The 16403-nt window shown below is 36.2% G+C and overlaps 1 protein-coding gene and 1 pseudogene across 4 annotated transcripts in view; one reads left to right on the top strand and one right to left on the bottom strand.

Annotated features, from left to right (window-relative positions):
• EEA1 (early endosome antigen 1) overlaps nt 1-16403 on the top strand; it is a 271730-nt gene that overhangs the window by 151973 nt on the left and 103354 nt on the right. The gene's annotated exons all lie outside the window — the stretch shown is intronic.
• On the bottom strand, nt 7363-8044 carry LOC309968617 (large ribosomal subunit protein eL34-like; annotated as a pseudogene). The gene has a single exon. The product of its transcript is annotated as a large ribosomal subunit protein eL34-like (transcript).

Here is a 16403-nt window from a genome sequence, read left to right as displayed (position 1 = left end):
GTAAGGTTTCAAAGTGATCTAAGAATAAGAATTGCTGTACAGTTGGGTCTCTAGACAGTAGGACCTAGAAAGGTGTCGGGGCAGAGGCAGTACTCCCCTCTGTCTCACACAATCTCCTGGACCACTGGCATTTTGCCTCTGCATCTCTGTGTCCATCCTCCTTGCTACTCCTTGCTTAGTATGCTCAAGACCTCAGATGGCCATCTGACGACATGATTCTACTTGCTTTTCACCTTACCTTTGCATAGCCAACTGGCCAAATGTTGCATAGCCAACTGGCTCAATTTACAAACCCCAACGAGAAGAATCAAAAATGTCCTCCTCATCTTTTCTTGTTGGGTCATGCGTAGGTCTCTGGCTGGCCAGTAATGGAGTTACTTCCTCTGGGTCAGGTGTCTGCTGCTGGTTTAGTCAGCTGAGGTTGAGAGTGGAGTGAGGTCATTTGATTCATAGGATTCCTCCTTTTAGGAATTGTGATACCATGAAACACATCTTTTACAGATCATTCTAGAAATAAGCTTTACTGTGGCTCTGAAATAGTGATTATAGTTCTGGTTAGGTTCATTTGGTGCCAGCTAATTTTCTTACCCTCTATTCTAGTTTTTTCCTTCATAGCTTCTGCATTCTCAAGAGTCAGTGGTGTTTTGAAACTTTGGCTGGGTTATAACTTTGATTTACTTAAGTCCCTCCTGTACTCTTATTTACCTCATGACTTTGATGTGTATCTGTTTAGTGCCAGTTTGTGTGGCTAATTTTTTTTTAAATATTTATTTATTTATTTGGCTGCACTGGGTCTTAGTTGCAGCACGTGAGATCTTCGTTGCCACGTGCAAGATCTTTGTTGCGGCTCATGGGATCTTCGTTGTGGCATGTGGGACCTTTTTAGTTGTGGCATTTGGGCTCGTTGTTGAGGCACGTGGGATCTAGTTCCCTGACCAGGGATCGAACCTGGGCCCCTGCATTGGGAGCGTGGAGTCTTAACCACTGGACCACCAGGGAAGTCTCTGTGTGACTAGTCATTTCTCTTCATAGTTTGCAGTTTAAAGGCCTAAGCATGGAGCTCAGCAGTAGTTCATTGTTCACACTGGGGTTTGTTTGTGTGTGTGTGTGTTTTGCCACTGAACCATTTTATTGGTTGCTAGCTAGCTTGTAAATGGCTGCTTTTGGGTCCAGGTGATCACATTTGGTCGATTGGCAGTAGACATGGGGTCATATACCCTGGCTGTCTTGGACTATGTTCTCAATATGGGCTGCGGTAGGATAACTTACTTTGGGATAGATCCATGGCCATTGCTTACACTGTGATTGGTTGACATATTGAACATGAATAACTTAGTTGCATAGACATCTGTTTAAGTATTGCATGGGTCATAGCAGCAGATGGAATTTAATAAAAACCACATCCTTTCCCTCGTTTCAATGTTTAATATTAGACTATGGTTAAGTTTTACATAAGTGTGCTAATACGTTTTTCTAGCGTCTCAGTGATACTTTATTGCGACTTTATTAGCTAAATAATATTTGGAAAGTGTTTTAAGAATTCCTGACTTTGTGTAGTGCTATGCCAAAACACACTCTGTTGTGGGGGATTGATTAAGAGGTAATTGTATTGAATTGGACCTCTGATAAGGAAGTATGGGTTTATTTTGTTCTATAAGACATTAATTTTTCTGATGAAACCTTGTTATATCTGTTTGCAACTTCCAAATATTCAAAGCAATGATTTAGTTTTAAAATAGAATATTTAGAAATAATAAAAGAATATATTTCTGGTTATAAAAATAAATCATGTACATCATGGAAGTCTGAAAAGTTCAGGAAAGGAAAATTGAGAAGAAGCATAGGGCTTGTAGCATAGTGGATGTTTTAACTTTGAGAGCATTTTGTTTAAGTCAGGTGGAATCTCCAGCTCTGTACATTATTACATTTGTAATCTTAGCTAGCAACTTACTTAGTTTCTTTAACCTTATTTTTCCCCCTTGGTTAAGTGGGAACAATTCCTTTAATTTTATCCAAAGGATTGTTGTGATGATTAAATGATATAATGTGAATAAAGATCTTGATGTTGTGCCTGTCACAGAGGTTGTAAGTTAGCTATTATTATTATTAATAGAAAGATATAATATTTCATTTAGCACACTACCAATTGACATTTCTTTAACTAGTGTAAAACTCAAGTTTCTTATGTGCCTGATTTTGAAAGTACAAATGATCTAGGAGAAGTTGATATTCTGAGCTTTACAATAAGATTCATGTCTCTGGGTTATTTTGATTTTGTTAAGGTTTTGAATGTAAAGACATCACATCAAGTAGAGAAATCACTGAATTTGGAATCAAAAGACTTGAGTCCACGTTCTAAATTCTGCTATCAGTGTGATCTTAGGCAAATCATGAGCTTCTCCTGGCTTCACTTTCCTTATCTGTTCAATGAGGGCACCACCTAGGTGATTTTTGAAGTGCTTTTCAGGGTAAAAGTATTAGTTGAAAATCACGGAAGTACCAGGATTTTGAGTCTGCAGACCATTTGCAACCCCAAAGTAGCATTTTAAGTGTTACATAACAAATCCTGATACCTTTTACCCTGTTTCCTAGCCTCTTTGCTGAGAAAAAACACTGTCTTCAGGAAGCAAGGATTCAGTGATAAAATCCCATAGCTCATGTAACATGACTATCACAGCACCTGCTACATAGTAGGCTCCAGAAGAGAGTAGGTCTCCTTTTCTGTTGAGTTCCCTCTGCCACTCCCTTTCCCCAGTGTATAGCCCTTTATGCGTGTCTCAAATGCAAGTAAGGTACATTCATTTTAGTGGATGCTTTGGTGTGGGCCATAGATTCCCCTTCAGGATAGAGATACATTCTCTTAGTTGCTTGGGATCATGGCTGCCTCACCCAAGTTTATGTCCCTTTCCTGGAAGCTGCCTGCATTTCATTCCTGGTTAATGGTGGGGGATGAAAAGAATCATCCTCTTGCCTTGATTAGAGACTAACATGAAGGATCATTCTCGCTTCAGGACTCTTAGTAGGCTTAGCTGAGGCTGCTCTTGCAATTGTTATTGATCAGTACTGTTCAGCTTCTCCCTTGGCCCAGTCATGCTGCCTCTGTGCCTACACAGGTGTTCTTGAGAGCACTCCCCAGTAAACCTGCTTGCAGATATCAATCTCAGACTCTGTTTCCTTGGGAACCTGAATTACGAGTCATCTGCTATTTGGATAGTCTTTCTCAGGGATTTTTGCATCGTAAAAGATGATAATATTCAGGATGGATTTTAATTTTATAAATATTGTGTTCCACTTCTTTGAAACTGACATTCTACATATTTTTTAACAGGAATCCATAGCCAGTAGATTAGGATTTTTGTTAGATTCTGAAGTTTTTACATAGTAGGTCTTCAAGAACATTTTGGGATTTTGAGTATGGCCCACAGATTCTCTGTTTAGGAAATTTTATTATTAGCACCTTTCCCAGCTCAAGTGATTTTAAGACTTAAAAAATGAAAAGTGCCGTGTGAGGGACGGGAGCAGGAGTGTGGGCCATCCTCCCTCGGGGTGGGGTGTAGTTGTCGTGTCGTTCCTTCCCCCCCCCCCCCCCCCCCCCCCCCCCCCCCCGCCCGCTCTGAGACAGGTAGGAGGGCTGCGTTGAGCCTTGAAGCCTAGGGTGTGGGCCCAGGTGGAGCCGCTGCAGGTGCAGATCTTGGAGATAGTAGCAAATATTCAGATGAGAACTTTGAAGGCCAAAGTAGAGAAGGGTTGCATGGGAACAGCAGTTGAACATAGGTCAGTCGGTCCTGAGAGATGGGCAAGCACCTTTATTTTTTTAAAAAAACTTTTAATTTTATATTGGAGTATAGCCGATTAACAATGTTGTGATAGTTTCAGGTGCACAGCAAAGTGAGTCAGCCTTTCATATACATGTATCCATTCTCCCCCAGGTTCTGAATTCTTATTTTGATATATTTTTGTGTCTGTCTCTCCATATTTATTGAATCAAGACACCTGATAGCCTAAACTTGCTTAAAATATGTGAATCAATTTTAATTACATGTTAGATATTTAAAAAGTGTTAGATATTAAAGTCTTTTATTCTTTCACTTAATATTGAGTTAATTGTATGATGTCTATAAACCCAATTTAGTTGCTAGTAACTTATCTGTAATTAGTTTTGATTGTCTCAGTCTCTTATTGACTAGGCTGCCTTTTTTTCTGACTTCACTGCTTTTGTATACCTATTAATAACCACTAACTAAATTTTAGAGTTTTGAAAGTATGCATAAGAAAGCTAAGCATATATAAAAATTGGAAATATATTTGACTTTGTTTCTATGGGCATGCTTTTAAGTTAGCCAGTTTAAGGCCCACATGAATCATGGAATGAGAATTTTGGAGCTAGAAAGACCCATGATCTTGTCATGTCCCTGTAGTTTGTCATTGAAGAAGTTGAGATTAGAGAAATTAAGTGTCTTGATGGGTATCAGAGAGATGGCCAAGAAATATTTGAGACAGTAGAGAGGATATTGAATTAGGACTTGGAAACCTAAGTTTTAATTGCAACTCTATCGTTAGATAGCATGATGTCAGGTAAGCCAGTTGTACTTTCTAGGGCTTCGTTTCCTCATCTATGGAGTGTTACAGTTGGAACATGATTTCTGAGATGTTTTCCAGCTTTTAAATTTTGATTCTAGGTCTTTTTTTAATGAGTGCACTTAGTAATAATGTAAGTATCTACTACATATAGTATATCTAACAAATGCCAGGCACCGATTTAAACGTATGCATACTATTTCATTTAATCCTCCCAACAGTTCTTTGAGGCTGACATTAGTTCCACTTTACAAATGGGAATTTGGGGCTTACAGAGGTTAAGTACTTTTACAAAGCTTCTAAGTGGGTAAACTGGAAGTTGAATGCAGGTCTGTGTGACTCCAACTACTGTTTTATGAATCAGTATTCCTAGATTTAGATGTACTTTTGTTTTGGGGACGCTTGACATGCCCTGCTGAAAACAAGAGCCAATTGCATTTAGATAAGTATATGCTTCTCACCCCCCTTCTCTGGCATACTGTATTGTATGTATCGTAGTCTATGTCACTAGGTTAGGCAGGGAAGACTTAGGATGCGGAAGTATATTGTGTGCTGGCACTTGAGAAATTTTGGAGTAGGCTGGAATCAGGTGCAACAGGGGAATATAGCCTCTTAGAGACACCTTAGAAAGACGAATAGGAATTGCACTCAATTCACCATTAGTAATTTAACAACAGGGGTGACTATTTGATGCTTATTAAAGTTGTAGATGGCTCTAGGTTAGGTGGAACTGCTCACATTTAAAAAAATAGGAATTATTTTCAGTTGAAAGCTGATGTAAATGAATTAGTGTTAAATGTGGTATATTTGTAAAGAAGCTTACTATTGTACATGGTTTTATGATGGATACAAAAGCATCTGTGGAGTTACATGGTGGGTCAAGGTCGTACTGCAACAGTCTGAGTAAGTCTTCTACATCAGGATTTGATATAGATTGGGATATATTCGGTTTTAAGAAGAAGGTGGAGAAATGAGAAGGAACTCAGAGGACAAAAAAAAAAAGTAATTACCAAAAATGAGTTGTAAACAAGTTTAAAGTTGTTAGATTTGTAATGGAGATTAGAACAAAGAGTATTAGTGACCATTCTCAAGGTTGAAGATTGAGAGCAAGCAGGAAAGGACTTAAGAGACAAATTTTATATGAAGTTTGAGGCTGACAGGAGTTAAGGATTAGGAGTATAGAAGATATAAAGTGAAAAGTACAAGGTCCTTCCCAGTAATCAGTGCTAATAGTTTCTTGTGTATTTTTCCACAAAGTTTTAATGCATATATCCATTAACATTATACTATATGAATTTGATTTTTTTCACTTAATATAGTTTAGAGAGCTTTCAGTATCAGCACTTTCAGAACTGCCTCTTATTATTTGTTTATTTTTAATAACTACATTATATTTTATTATATGGATTATTAAAATTTAATCATTTCTCTATTGAAGGACATTTAGTTTGTTTCCAGTTTTGCTAATAAATAACACTGCAGTGAGCATGCTTGCTATACATACATAGGTGGTCCTTTAATGAATTTGTCCACTGGGTAATTTCCTAGCAGTGAGTGAGAGAGTATGCATATTTTTTGTATTTAGTTACACTCCCATAAACAATGTTTGAGAGTGTTGGTTTTGCAATACTCTTTCCACCAATGAGTATTGTCAAAGAAAAAAAATTTTTTGTGGGCTTCCCTGGTGGCACAGTGGTTGAGAGTCCGCCTGCCGATGCAGGGGACACGGGTTCGTGCCCCGGTCCGGGAAGATCCCACATGCCGCGGAGCAGCTGGGCCCGTGAGCCATGGCCGCTGAGCCTGTGCGTCCGGAGCCTGTGCTCCGCAACGGGAGAGGCCACAGCAGCGAGAGGCCCGCGTACCGCAAAAGAAACCCAAAAAACAGTTTTTTGATTTTACTCAAATACCCTGAAAACCAGATTGGCAGTTTAGTCTTCTAGTCTCTTGTTTAACTTAGAAAGTTAAAAAGGAAACAATGGAAAATAGAATAATGTAAATCTTGGAGTAGTTACATTAATTCTTTTTAATGTAATGAGAAGTATTGTGTGTTAGTTAAACTCAGGGGGTATTTTTATTGTGTCCTTACTAGGAAATTTGATGAATACCTCATTCTTTATAAGGCTCCCATCCTCAGAAAGGTTCCTTTTCTCTCTTGTGGAGAAGATATGACATTATATTTACTGTATCTAATTGTGTCTATTGCTGCATAATAAAGCATCCCCAAACTTTGGCTTTGGCTTTGGCTTAAAACCACCATCATTTTATTTGCTCTAGATTCTCTAGATCAACAGTTTTGGCTAGGCTAATCTGAATGGTTCTTCTGCTGGTCTCTCTTGGAGTTACTAATACAGCTGGAGTTATCTGTTGGTTTGATTGGGGTGATAGTCTAACAGCCTCTCTCATATTGTTGATAATATTCCTTGGGTCACATGTGTCCAAGGTTAGCCTGGGCTTGTGTGGTGACAGAAGAGTTTCCAGCAATGAGGGAGCATATCCCATTGTGCACTCTACTTGTATGTTATTTGCTACTCTGCCATCAGCCAAGGCAAGTCTCATTGCCAGAGCCCATGTGGGAGAGGATTACACAGGAGAATTGCAAGGGCATTAAAACATAGGTGTGATTCATTGAGAGTCATTACTGTAACAATCTACCACCACTTTCTTCTTCCTTGTATTGGTAAGTGTTACAAGAGAAGTATAAATAAGAGATATAACAGTTTAAAGTAGAGAAAGATTTCTTGTCTAAGGAAAGGTTTTATTGATGTCACTTAAGTTAGAAAGACTGATTCCATCAACAGTTGCAGACTGTTGATTTTCCAGATTTTTAATTTCTTCTACATATATTAACTGACATTTTTCTGTAAAGAACTTTTCAGTTTAAACCAGGGCGATTTGGTTGCCATGAATTTCAGAGTATACTGGATGGTCAGGATAAATGCTTAATTCTTTTTCTTTAATTATGAATTTTCAGAATAAGAATCGATACACTACTCTAGTAGTGATCAATGAGGTTTGCTTATTTGTCTTTTGACTTTCTCTTTCCTTGAGGAAAGAGAACTCATGGATTTTTTTTTTTTTTGCCTTTTAATTTTTTAATTACTCAGAAAAACTTCATTTTTTTATTTAGCTTTCTGACTCTGTGCTTGTGCTTTCAACACTTTCACAACGATTTTATGTTCCTCAGTAAGGAAAGCGTGCTTGTTCCTGTCACGGACACATTTAAAACACACATGGAACCACCATAGGCCTGGCTGATAAGTTTTTTCGTTTTAGACAACCTTGTAAGAGCTTTAGGTCTCACAGCACAAACTCCTCAAAGTTGGCCTGGGCACACGCCACATGTGGATTTTGGTGCTTTGCCAACCTTCTTGGTATAAAGGTAAACACCAGGGGTTTGGGACAGCCTGGTTTTGTTAGAGGCTGTTTTGTAGGATAGCCTACGATGGTGTCTCAAACACTGGACCATCCTGAATGCCTCTAGGTACCATCCCCGGAAGAGGAAGAAGCACTCATGGATTTTTAAATATATTTCATGAACTCAAGGATTTATATATATTTAGTGGGTTTCAGTCAATTGAAGTCAGTGTGGTTTTTTGGTATGCAAATTGTCCCAGCTTTACCTAGTAGAAGTGCCTTCAAGGTGACTTTTGTCATTTTGACAGGACCCTGTTAGTGTTTGATAACTTCCTTGCTTTTTGGCACAACATGTGCCAGGTTCATCTAGTAAAATTTCTCCTCCAGGCTGGAATCATCCATTTCTCCAAAGAGTCCTGGTTCCTTTTAATGGGGAATGCTATTTAAATACCACTGTCTGGGCACTTAGGGTTCTCATTGCTTCTGTGTTGTCATTGCTTTTAAGCATTTAAGATAAGAACTAGGATATATATATATATATATATATATATATATATATATATATACACACACACACACACACACATACATATGGACAGATTTAAAAAGCAAAACAACATGAGTTCAAATTAAAGTATTTTTTCCTTCTTTGAGTTTGTATTTTGAAATTTTATACTGAACATCTTGGCTCTTAACGTTAACATAATTATTTTTTTCTAAAAATATATATAACATAGCTTTAAAATAACAATACTAATATTACTGTTAATAAGCTTACTGAATCAGTTTTACTAATTTTTTTTAGCAATTCTTTTTGTCCTTATACTATAGCTCGCTAAGGCTATAAAGTCAAAACATTGTGTTCTTAAAACACTTGAAATAATTATATTCTTTGTGTGGCTATAGCATTAACTTGAGATTCAGTTGGGTTTAAAATTTAAAAAAAAATTAAAAATTGTAACATGAAATTTAGCATTTTTATCATTTTAAAGTATAAAGTTTAGTGGCATTAAGTACATTCATATTGTTGTGCAACCATTACAACTATCTATTTCCAGAATGTTTTTATCATTCCCAAACTGAAATTCTGTACCATTAAACAACTCCTTATTCCCCCTATCCCAGCCTTTGGCAACCACTATTTTGCTTTCTGTCTCTATGAATTTGATTATTCTAGGTGCTCATATTAGTGGAGTCATACATATTGGTCCTTCTGTGTCTGGCTTATTTCACTTAGACTAATGCTTCCTGGGTTCATCCATGTTGTAGCATGTATTAGAATTTCCTTCCTTTGAAAGGCTGAATAATATTCTACTGTATGCATATACCACATTTTGTTTATCCATACATCTATTGATAGACATTTGGGTCGTTTCCACCCTTTAGCTATTGTGAATGCTGCGATGAACATTGGTGTACAGATATCAATTCGAGTTCAGTTAGACTTTAGCTGAGGTTTTAAATAAATGAGGATTATTATTAACTAAGCTAGAGAACATAGGAGGAAAAGAAAACTTTTTCCCTGGGGTGGTAAAGGGTTGAGATACGTGGTTTGATTTTGGAAATGATTCATTTGAGGTGCTTTGGGAAATCAATTAGTCTCTCTTTTATAGTCCAGGTGAGAGATGATGACGTCTTGAACTGAGTTAATGGCAAAGGAGATGAAGAAAGGATAGATTCAAAATTTATGTAGGTGATTCAATTAACTTGGTGATTGGATGTGAAGGTTGAGAAAGAGGGGAGTTAAGGATAATGCTTTGGATTTAAACAAGATGGGTATGTGATGTTTCTGTAAGTTTAGGTAGAGAATGCAGATGGATAAAAGGTTTATGAGAACAGATAATGAATTTGGTTTTGAATAAAATGACTGTAGTGTGCTTTCACGGCACTCTGGTAGTGATATTTAGCAGGAAAGGAAAATATGAATTTGAAGTTCAGCAGAGATCTGGATTAGATTTAGAATTTTATTTTTGTCTGCATTGGGGGATAAGTAAAGTTAAGGGAATAAGTGAGATCACCTAACAGTGTATGGTAAGCTAAGAGGTTGAACATGAAAATTCCCTGGAAGCCCTGGAATACTTTCCATGAAATAAGAAAATTGTCATTTGCAAATATACCTTTTCAGTTCATCTGTATGTGCAAAGTTCTTAGTTCTTAATAGTAAGAAAGAGGTAGTGAGGGCCCTAAGAAATCTTTGATTATTCATTTATAGTACAAGGATCAGGTAATGTATTTAAAGCACCCTTTTTTTTTTTTGATAGATTTATTTGTTTTATTTTTGGCTGCATTGGGTCTTCATTGTTGTGCGCGGGCTTTCTCTAGTCGCAGCGAGTGGAGCCTACTTTTCATTGTGGTGTGTGGGCTTCTCATCGCTGTGGCTTCTCTTTTTGCGGAGCGCGGGCTCTAGGTGCGCCTGCTTCAGTATTTGTGGCACGTGGGCTCAGTAGTTGGGGCTTGTGGGCTCCAGAGTGCAGGCTCAGTAGTTGTGGCATGCAGGCTTAGTTGCTCCAGGGCATGTGGAGTCTTCCCAGACCAGGGCTCAAACCCATGTCCCCTGCATTGGCAGGCGGATTCTTAACCACTGTGCCACCTGGGAAGTCCCCAAAACACCCTTCTTAAGGTCTGAATGTAATAGATGGCTTTTCAAACTTCTTGAATTTGTGAAAATTTTCCTAATTGGTCTTTATGGTGGGAGGAGGGTGAAACAGTGACAAAATCAATGCTGAAAGTTACATTTTATAAGAAATCCTTGTCGATGTCTTGTAAGTCTCCAAGGTTTTGAGGTTGTATGTCATTTAATTTCTAATACTTGTATCCTTTCCAGTTTCAGAAATAATTTTGCTAAGTATAAGGTGTGTTTAGTATCTTACAACAATTTTTTTCAAAGATTTTCGTAAAAGCAATATTTTATTTCTAGTCAACTCACCTTTTTCTGGCAATTAATGTGTTACTAACTCAGCTTCTGCTGGTTTGCCTTGTTCCCTTTCTAGTTTCAGCTAGAGTGGTATGGGTTGTGCATTTGCTTATTAAGCATTTACTACATCTCTTCTGTGTGCAAAGACTAGTTATCCTTTTAGTTGGTTTTAGTGCTTTGAAGATAGGTATGATTTAGAGATGAGGTTCTTTATTTTTAGTAGCAATTAGGTTGTAAAACTGAGTTATGTTCTCAATGAAATTATTGCTCTCTTCCTGCTTGACCTTCTCTGTAGTGAAGTCATATGTAGGGGGAGAGTTATATGTAGGGAGAATATGTTGAGTTTGGAAGCTCTGACTCAGTATATCACCAGATATTAGAAAAACTTTTGTTATTCATCTATAAAATAGGTGTTTTTTTATATGCTGCTAGATGTTTGTTTTGATTGTTTTTCTTTGCTATTAGATTTTCAGTCATAATTGGAAGACATAGCTATTGGTTGCTTTGGATTACAGCAGTGTAGTTATGATTCTTACAAGTAGATTTTTAAAGTTGTATTTAATAAACTAGTCTGAAATAGATAAAATGCATTTTAAAGAAACTTCATGTTGTTAAAACTTCTTTGATAGTGATACTACCTTTCAAGGTATTGCGTACAGTGAATAGTAACTTTTTTTTCCCCAGTTAAGTGCTGTTCTTTCTTCAAAAACTTGTATGTGATTTTTGAAAGTAGTTTTTGGAGAGATTAATGCTGCTTTATGTTGATCTTATAGTTGTTGGTAGTAGGAATGTATTTTTATATTATCAACAACCTAAGGTAGCCAAATATATTGCAGGCATCTATTCTTATTTGGTTGAAATAAATACTTTGAATACCATATAACCTTTTTCCCCCATGTTTTCAAATTTTGATCTGTTTGGCTGACACCACTAAGCATTAATGATAGGTGTTTGATAACTCTAATCATTTGGATCTTTTGCTAGCCCAAATATTTTTTAATTAAAAAAATCTGAAAATTAAAAAAAAATATGACCACACTAATAAAAATTTTTGAGAGGAGATGGGTAGGTGGTTAACTAAATCATCAGCACAAATCTTATCCTTTCAGCAACATAGAGGAAAAGTAGTAATAACAAAAATAGCCCTGACGTAAAACACATCAGTCTTCTGTGACCTTTCAATCTGTGTTTATATCTTTGCATAACTGAAATCATAATATATCCAAACTTCGTTTTTTGCCTGTCTTGCAAATTCAACATTATATCACATGTGTTATAATTTCTTTGCACAATCTTCACCCTTGTCACTTTTAAAAACAATTTAAAAAATTAAAAAATTTTTTGGCTGTGCAGCGTGGTATGCGGGACCCTAGTTTCTTCACCAGGGATTGAACCTATGCCCCCTGCAGTGGAAGTGTGGAGTCTTAACCACTGGACTGACAGGGAAGTCCCCCACCCTTGTCATTTTTAATTGTCAGTTTTGTTGAGTTGGGTATGTCACAATTTAGTTAACCTGTTCTTTGTTTTAAACATAGTTTGCTTGTAATTTTTCACTTAAAATTTTTAAGAATTATATGTTTCAGGTGTATAGCATTATGATTTGACATCTGTGTACACTACAAAGTGATCACCACCACAAGTCTAGTTGCTACCCATCACCATACAGTTGACCCCCTTTATCCATTTTGCCCACTTCCCAACTCCCTTTCCTTCTGGTAACCACTAATCTGTTCTCTGTATCTATGAGTTTGTTTTAGTTTTATTTTATTTGTTCATTTGTTTTTTTTTTTTAAGATTCTGTGTATGAGCAAAATCATATGGTATTTGTTTTTCTCTGTGTGACTTATTTCATTTAGCATAATACCTTCAAGGTCCATCCATGTGGTCACAAATGGCAGAATTTCATTCTTTTTTTATGGCTGAGGAGTAGTCCAGTGTGTGTGTGTGTGTGTGTGTGTGTGTGTGTGTGTATGTATGTATGTGTATGCCATTTCTTCTTTATCCATTCATCCTTAATGGACACTTAGTTTTTTTTCATATCTTGGCTGTTGTAAATAATGCTGTAATGTATAGGGGTGCATGTATCTTTTTGAATGAGTGGTTTTGTGTTTTGCAGATAAATAGGCAGAAGTGAAACAGCTGGGTCATATGGCAGTTCTAGTCTTAATTTTTTGAGTAACCTCCATACTGTTTTTCATAGTGCCTGCACAATTTATAGTCCCACCACTAGTTCAGGGTTCCTTTTTCTCCACACCCTCTCAAACATTTATTTCTTGTCTTTTCTGACAAGTGTGAGGTGATATCTCATTGTGGTTTTGATTTCCATTTCCCTAATAATTAGTGATCGTGAACATCCTTTCATGTGCCTGTTGGCCGTCTGTGTGTCTTCTTTGGAAAAATGTCTGTTCAGGTCCTCTGCTCATTTTTTGATTTGGTGGTTTTTTTGTTGTTGAGTTGTATGAGATTTTTGTAGATTTCAGATATTAACCCCTTATCCGATATATGACATTTGCAAATGTCTTCTCCCATACAGTAGATTGCCTTTTTGTTTTGATGATGGTTTCCTTTGCTGTACAGAAGCTTTTTCGTTTGATATAATCCCATTTGTTTATTTTTGCTTTTCTTTCACTTGTCTTTGGAGTCAGAGCCATAGAAACATTGCTAAGACGGATATCAATAAATGTTAACCAGACTTATTGTGGTGATCATTTTGCAACATATACAAATACTGAATCATTATGTTGTACACCTGAAACTAATATAATGTTATATGTCAAATATATCTCAAAAATTATAAAAAAACTCAATTAAAAATAAATAATTCATAAAAACAAAAACAAAATAAAACTCACTGCTTAAATGACAAAAAAAAAGACTGATATCAGTGAAGTTTTCTTCTAGAAATTTCATGGTTGCAGGTCTTACATTCAAGTCTTTAATCCATTTTGAGTTACTTGTTTCATTCTTTTGCATGTGGCTGTCCGTTTTCCCCAGCCCCATTATTGAATAGACTATCTTTTCTCCATGGTATATTCTTTGCTCTTTTGTTATAAATTAATTGTCATATATGTGTAGGTTTACATTTTTGGACTCTCAGTTCTGTTTCATTGATCTGTGTGTCTGTTTTTGTGTCAGTACCATACTGTCTTATTACTGTAGCATTATAGTATAGTTTGAAATCAGGGAGTGTGATACCTCCAAGCTTTTTTCTTCTTTCTCAAGATTATTTTGACTATTTGGGATTTTTCTGTGGTTCCATACACATTTTAGAATTATTTGTTCTAGTTCTGTGAAATATGCTGTTGGAATTGTGATAGGGATTGCACCAAATCTGTAGATTGCTGTGGGTAGTATGGACATTTTAACAATATTAATTCATCCAATCCATGAACACAGAATATCTTTCCATTTGGTTGTGTCTTCAACTTCATTCATCAGTGTCTTACAGTTTTAACTGTAACAGGTCTTTCACCTCCTTGGTTGAATTTATTCTTAGGTATTTTACTCTTTTTGATGCAGCCATACATGGCATTGTTTTCTTAATTTCTCTTTCTTTTTCTTTTTTGGCCGTGCCATGGCACGCGGGGATCTTAGTTCTCCAACGAGGGATCAAACCCGTGCCCCCTGCAGTGGAAGTGTGGAGTCTTAACCACTGGACTGCCAGGGAAGTCCCTTAACTTCTCTTTGTGATAGTTTGTTGTTGGTGTGGAAATGCCACAGACTTCTGTATGTTGATTTGGTACCCTGTGACTTCACTAAATTCATTTATTATATTATTAGTACTGACATTGTGTGTGTGTGTGTGTGTGTGTGTGTGTGTGTGTGTATGTGTAGTCTTTAGGGTTTTCTATATGTATCATGTCATCTGCAAATAGTGACAGTTTTACTTTCTGATTTAGAAACCTGTTATTTCCTTTTTTTTTCTAATTGCTTTGGCTAGGACTTCCAATGCTATGTTGAAAATAAGTGACAATAGTGGGCATCCTTGTCTTGTTTACTGATCTTAGAGGAAAAGCTTTCAGTTTTTCATTGTTTAGTGTGATACTAGCTGTGGATTTGTCATATATGGCCTTTATTATGTTAAGGTATATTTCCTCTCTACCTACTTTGTTGATAATTTTTATCATAAATTGATGTTGAATTTTGTCAGATGCTTTTTCTGCATCTATTGAGATGACCATATAATTTTTATCCTTCATTTTATTAATGTGATGTATCATGTTGATTGATTTGTGGATGTTGAACCATCCTTTCATCCCTGGAATAAATTCCACTTGATCATGGTGTATGCTTCTTTTAATGCATTGTTGGATTCAGTTTGCTAACATTTTGTTGAGGATTTTTACATCTGTGTTCATCAAGGATATTGGCTTGTAATTTTCTTTTTTTGTGGTCTTCCTTGTCTGCTTTTGGTATCAGGTTAACGCTGGCTTCATAGAATGTGTTTGGAAGCCTTCCCTTCTTTTCAGTTTTTTGAAGAATTTGAGAAGGATAGGTATTAAATCTTTGGATGCTCTAGAATTCGCCAGTAAATCTGTCTGCTCTGGGCTTTGATTTGTTGGGAGATTTTTGATTACTGTTTCAATCTCCTTACTAGTAATTAGTCTATTCAGATTTTTCTATTTCTTCATGATTCAGTCTTAGAAGATTGTATGTTTTAAAAAAAATTTCCATTTCCTTTAGGTTGTCCAATTTGTTGGCATATATTCATAGATCATGAGCCATCCTTTGTATTTCTGTGGTGTTAGTTATAACATCTCCTCTTTCATCTCTGATTTTACTTATTTGAGTCCTCTTTTTTTTCCCTGGTGAGTCTAGCTAAATGTTTGTCAATTTTATTTATCTTTTCAAAGAATCAGCTTTTAGTTTCATTGAACTTGTTTTTTTTCTTTTTTTGGTCTCTGTTTCTGCTCTGATCTTTATTATTTCCTTCCATCTACCAATTTTGGCATTTGTTCTTCTTTTTCTAGTTCCTTTAGGTGTAAGGTTAGATTGTTTATTGGGAATTTCTTGTTTCTTGAGGTAAGACTATATTGAATTTGGTCCATTTACATTTAAGGTAATTATTGATAAGTATGTGCTTATTGCCATTTTGTTAATTGTTTTCTGGCTAATTTTGGAGTTCTCTCTTTTCCTTTGTGTTTTGGTGTGGTTTCTTTTAGTGTTATGTTTAGATTTTCTCACTTTCTTTTGTGTACTTACTATAAGTTTTTTCCTTGTGGTTACTGTGAGGTTCACCTGTAACATTCTATGTAAGTAGTAGCCTGTTTTAAGTTGCTAGCAACTTAAATTAGAAATCATTCCAAAGCTTTATCTTTTTACTCCCTCCCCATGTTTCCTACTTTTGATGACACATTTTACTTCTTTTTATTTTATGCATCCTGTAACTAATTATTGTAATTTTAGTTATTTTTAGTACTTTTGTCTCTTAACCTTTGTGCTTGCTTTATAAGTGATTGATCCTCTGCCTTTATCATACATTTACCTTTAACAGTGAGATTTTTACTTTCATATGTTTTCTTATTATTAACTAGTGCCATTTCTTTTCAGCTTAAAG

This window comes from Leucopleurus acutus (assembly GCF_964270905.1).
Source record: "Leucopleurus acutus genome assembly, chromosome: 11".
NCBI classification, from domain to species: domain Eukaryota; kingdom Metazoa; phylum Chordata; class Mammalia; order Artiodactyla; family Delphinidae; genus Leucopleurus; species Leucopleurus acutus.
The sequence above is the reverse complement of the archived record's forward strand: the minus strand, read 5'-3'. Positions and strand labels throughout refer to the sequence as shown.